Genomic DNA, 5,763 nt, shown 5'->3' on the forward strand with positions numbered 1-5,763 from the left:
GTGGACATGGATCGCAGGAGAACAAGAGACAACAAAAGCTTAACGATCGCCAAATACTGGTGGCAACTACCGCTCCTCCTGCCCCATACCGATGGTCGGAGCACCCGATCACTTTCACTCGGGCGAATCAGTGGTTCAACTTCGACCACCCAGGCAAATACCCGCTCCTCGTCGATCTGATGATCCGAGAGAGCAGGGTGAAGAAGGTATTAGTGGACGGGGGGATCAGCATCAACGTCACCTTCCCCCGGACACTCCAAGGCTTGGGAGTTCACCTCAAAGAACTCCACGAGTCAGACACTCCTTTCTTCGGCATCGTGCCGACTGAAGGAGAGTACCCGCTGGGCCACATCTACATGCCAGTCACCTTCGGAACCCCAGAAAACTACCGAACCGAGTTCCTGAGGTTCGAGGTGGCAAACTTCGACTACGGATACAACGCCATCATCGGGAGGCCCGGATTAGCAAAGTTCATGGCTATTCCACATTATACATACATGATATTGAAGATGCCTGGACCGCAAGGGATCATAACTTTGCGCGCCAACTTCCAAGGCGCCGCAGAATGTTTCCGAGTGGCTATGCAGGCGGCCCTCTCCACCAAACCATCAACGATTTCCTCTGCACGGGCAAACTCAAAGCCTGAGGAAGACCTCGCGGTCCCCGCAAACGAAGCACAAGCCGTGACCTCTATGCGGCCGACTGAAGAAACCAAAAGGATCAACCTTGGGTTCGCTGATGAGCGCAGAACCGCCATCATCAGCTCCAGCCTGGACGACAAATAGGAAAGCGCGCTCGTCCAGTTTCTGCAAGATAACTGAGACGTATTCGCATGGCAACCTGTGGATATGCTGGGAGTCCCAAGAGAGCTAGCCGAGCACAAATTGAAGGTCTACCCCCAGGCGAGGCCAATACGCTAAAAATTACATCGCTTTACGCCCGACAAGAGAGAGGCCATCCATGCTAAGCTGGCTCGCCTGGTCACGACCGGATTCATTAGAGAAGTGTTACATCCTGAATGGTTGGCCAACCCTGTTCTTGTACTCAAAAAGAATAAACTGGATTGGCGCATGTGCGTTGATTATACCGATCTCAACAAACACTGTCCGAAGGATCCCTTCGGGCTTCCTAGGATCGACCAGGTGGTGGACTCAACCGCCGAATGCTCTATGCTATCTTTCTTGGATTGCTACTCTGGGTATCATCACATTAGTCTGGCAAAAGAAGACGAGGAAAAAAGGCATTTATCACCCCGTTTGGAGCCTTCTGCTATACCTCCATGTCGTTCGGCCTCAAAAACGCTGGAGTGACTTATCAGAGAGCTATTCAAACATGCTTAGTCGATCACTGGGGCAAGTGTGTGGAAGCTTATGTGGACGATGTGGTGATCAAAACAGAAAATTCAGAAAATTTCATTGAAGATTTATAGCTAGTTTTCAACAGTCTACGGCGATATCGATGGAAGCTTAATCCCGAAAAATGTGTTTTCGGGGTACCAGCAGGAAAGTTACTCGGGTTTATTCTCAGCCACCGGGGAATTGAAGCTAATCCAGAAAAGATTGAAGCTATCATGAGGATGGAAGCACCACGATCATAGAAGAAAGTTCAGAGACTTACCGGATGTATGGCAGCCCTGAGCAGATTTATATCCAGGCTAGGAGAAAAAAGGCTTACCATTTTATAAGTTACTCAAGAAGGTGGACAAATTTTAGTGGACCTCAGAAGCACAGGAAGCCCTAGATGCATTGAAAAAGTTCTTGACAACACCGCCAGTGCTGAAATCGCCACGCCGAGCCACGCCGACTCAACCAGCAGAAGATCTGCTATTATATATCTCTTGCACGACTCACGTGGTGAGCACCGCGTTGGTAGTCGAGCGAGCAGAAGGAGGACACACATACTCAGTACAGCATCCTATTTATTTCATTAGTGAAGTTCTGGGTCCCTCGAAGAAGAAATACTCTCAAGTTCAGAAGCTATTATATGCAGTACTTCTAACTGGACGCAAGCTCCGTCACTACTTCGACGACCACAAAGTCATAGTAGTCACCGGATTTCCAATAGGAGATATTCTTCACAACAAAGAAGCCATCGGAAGAATAGCCAAGTGGGCCTGTGAGCTGGGATCTCATGACATTGAATTTCGACCTCGCACTGCCATAAAAACTCAAGCACTGGTTGATTTTGTATCGGAGTGGACCGAACAACAAGTACCAGATAACCCAGAAACTGCAGACGTATGGCGAATGTATTTTGATGGCTCGTTAAAGCTGTAGGGAGCAGGCGCATGGATCCTTTTTACTGCACCTAGAGGCGAACATCTCAGATACGCCCTTCAGTTGCTATTTCCAGCCTCTAACAACGCAGCCGAGTATGAAGCTCTGATTCACGGGCTGAACATTGCCATATCGCTGGGCATCAAGAGACTAATGGTGTATGGAGACTGTCTGGTGGTCATAAGTCAGATAAACAAAGAATGGGATTGCTCGAATGATTCCATGGGAAAATATTGCACCGCTGTCCGGAAACTAGAAGATAAATTTGAAGGATTGGAGTTTCATCATGTGGAGAGAGACCACAACACAGCGGCAGATGCATTGTCTAAGCTAGGGTCCAGTCGGGCTCAGGTCTCGCCTGGAGTCTTCGTCCAAGAAGTGCCGCACCCAAGCATTTCAACAGATCGGATAGAAGAATGCAATACTCTGAGCCAACCAGAATCAAATCCTGATGACTGGAGAGAGCCGATCATCAGATATATAAAGAATGAAGAGGAGCCAGATGACAAAAATACAGTCGAGCGTATCGCAAGGCAGTCAGCTCACTATACGCTCATTGGGGACACGCTATACAGAAGGGGCACGTCAGGAGTCCTCATGAAGTGTATTCCTTCAGATACCGGAAAGCAACTTCTAGACAAGGTCCATGCTGGGCAATGTGGAGTGCATGCAGCATCCAGGACCATGGTTGGGAAGGTCTTTAGGTCGGGTTTTTACTGGCCAACAACAAAAAGTGATGCAGCCAAGTTAGTTCAGAGGTGCGAGGCCTGCCAATACTTGTCAAAACAGTAGCATCTACCGGCGCAGCAACTACAAACCATACCTGTAACTTGGCCATTTGTGTGCTGCAGATTGGATATGATTGGACCTTTCAAAAAAGCTCAAGGGGGATACACTCATGTACTGGTTGCTATTGACAAGTTCACTAAGTGGATAGAATTCAAACCCATTGCTTCCTTGACTTCAGCTAAGGCAGTGGAATTCATACAAGACATAGTATTCAGGTTTGGAATACCGAACAACATCATAACTGACCTAGGATCCAACTTCACAAGCTTAGAGTTCTTTGACTTCTGCGAGCAAAAGGGCATTCAGATCAAATATGCCTCCGTGGCACACCCGAGAGCCAACGGGCAGGTAGAAAGAGCCAAAGGGATGATTTTAGAGGCGCTCAGAAAGAAAGTTTTCGACAAAAATGAAAAGTTCGCAGGAAAGTGGATCAGGGAATTGCCATACGTCGTTTGGAGCCTGAGAACTCAACCTAGTCGAGCCCTGCATGGAAACACTCCTTTCTTTATGGTCTATGGTTCGGAGGCAGTGCTACCTGCCGATCTCAAGTTTGGAGCACCAAGGTTGATCTTTGAAAACATAGCAGAAGCTAAAGCTACTAGGCTAGAGGATGTTGATGTACTCGAAGAAGAACGACTAAACACGATGATTCAATCAGCACGGTATCAACAAACTCTGAGGCGCTATCACGATAAGGCCATACGACATCGATCCTTCGCAGTGGGAGATCTCGTCCTCCGCCGAATTCTAACGGGGGAAGGGCGGCACAAATTGTCACCTCTATGGGAAGGACCATTCGTAGTAGCTGAAGTCACTCGGCCTAGATCATATCGACTCACACAGATGGACGGCACAGAAGTTGGGAACTCATGGAACATAGAACATCTGAGGAAGTTTTATCCTTAGCTACATTTCAAGAGCTATTGGGGCGGCAATGTATTCTGTAAACCGGGAAACGCATCATCAATAAAGAGGCTTTGGGAATTCTTCGTTTTGTGTTCTTTCTCAAATCAGGGTGACCACTATACCCTAGTAACGGAGCAATCGACTTAAGTCGGCGATGACTTAAGACGGTGCAACATGCTCACGCTTACTTAACTCGGGGTGACCACTATACCCTACTAATGGAGCAATCGGTTTAAGTCGGCGATGACTTAAGACGGTGCAACATGCTCACGCTTACTTAACTCGGGGTGACCACTATACCCTACTAACGGAGCAATCAGTTTAAGTCGGCGATGACTTAAGACGGTGCAACATGCTCACGCTTACTTAACTCGGGGTGACCACTATACCCTACTAACAGAGCAATCGGCTTAAGTCGGCAATGACTTAAGACGGTGCAACATGCTCATGCCTACTTAACTTGGGGTGACCACTATACCCTACTAACGGAGCAACCGACTTAAGTCGGCAATGACTTAAGACGGTGCGACATGCTCATGCTTACTTAACTAAGGGTGACCACTATACCCTGCCAACGGAGCAATCGGTCTAGGCCGGTGATCACTATACCCCTGACAGCGGAACGATTGATTTAAGCTGGCAACGACTTAAATTGACACGACACACTCGGTGCGTTCGCAACTATTCGTCCCAAGGCGATTTCTATGCCCCATGAAGAAATTCAAAACCATCATGATGCACTTACCTTTACATACAGTTGAACTCTAACAATAGGAAAACAATAACAGTATTCAGAACCAAAAAGTGTTTTCTAATGAAACATCCAAGCACACTAACCATATACTCAAGGCATTCAGTGTTTTCTATCTAGAAATGTTTTTCTCAGGAGCGACCGACGAGGAAGGACGACTCAAAGAATCGGGAGCGGCACTCACATCCGCCACTATGTCGTCGGGAACAACCACGCCAGGTCTCCTCATCAGAATTCACCCCGCGCGAATGGCTTTGTCCATGGACTTGTCGCGCTGGGCCTTCAGAGTAGCAGAAGTATCTTCAGCGGCCTTGACAGCCAACCGAGCAGCCTCTAGCTCCCGGACTACCGATTTTTTGGAAGCACGCAGATCCTTGATGACAGTATCCTTGTTCGACACCAATTGCCTGAGGCGAATCATGTCATCCAGAGACTCTTGTAGCTTGTAGCGATGGTTATCCAAGTCCTCCATGGTAAAACGATGACTCCTCTCCAAGATAGTCAACGAGTTGCTGGCATCACGGTATAGCTTTTCTATATTGTCACGAGAGGTAGCAAGGGCACATTTTTCCTCCTGCAAGCAAGAATCAGTTTCTCCAAACGTCGAGCAAGCAATAAGAACAAAACAAACAAAGCCAAAATTCCTAGGTCACCTTTTCAGAGTCGAGCTGAGCATGGAGAGCAGAGTTCAGCGTGTTAGCATCATTCAGAGAAGCAGAGACCCGGGCCAGTTCAGCCTGACCCTGAGAATACTTTTCTTCAAGATCAGAGCACCGCCGGGACAGTTCAGTCTGGCCTTAAGAATGTTTTTCTTCAAGATCAGAGTACTGCCGGGCCATGTCTGTTAGGAAACAGTCAAGCAAGAGTGTTCAGCTATAAAGCAGATTACTCGAATAGCCAATGAAGGCAAAAAGGGCACTAACCAGCATTTGCCATCTCCAAGTCAGATATTCGCCGCTGAAGTAACACTGGATTCCAATGCATTAGGGACAAAGCCCCTTCTGGGACGGAGGTCCCCTGTAATTTCAACTGGCTAGCCAT

The 5,763-nt window shown here is 47.9% G+C and overlaps 1 pseudogene; it reads right to left on the minus strand.

Annotated features, from left to right (window-relative positions):
- Nucleotides 1-4,834: 4,834 nt before the first annotated feature.
- On the minus strand, nucleotides 4,835-5,763 carry LOC109943680 (uncharacterized; annotated as a pseudogene).

The sequence above is a fragment of the Zea mays genome, chromosome 1 (genome assembly GCF_902167145.1).
Source record: "Zea mays cultivar B73 chromosome 1, Zm-B73-REFERENCE-NAM-5.0, whole genome shotgun sequence".
Lineage (NCBI taxonomy): Eukaryota > Viridiplantae > Streptophyta > Magnoliopsida > Poales > Poaceae > Zea > Zea mays.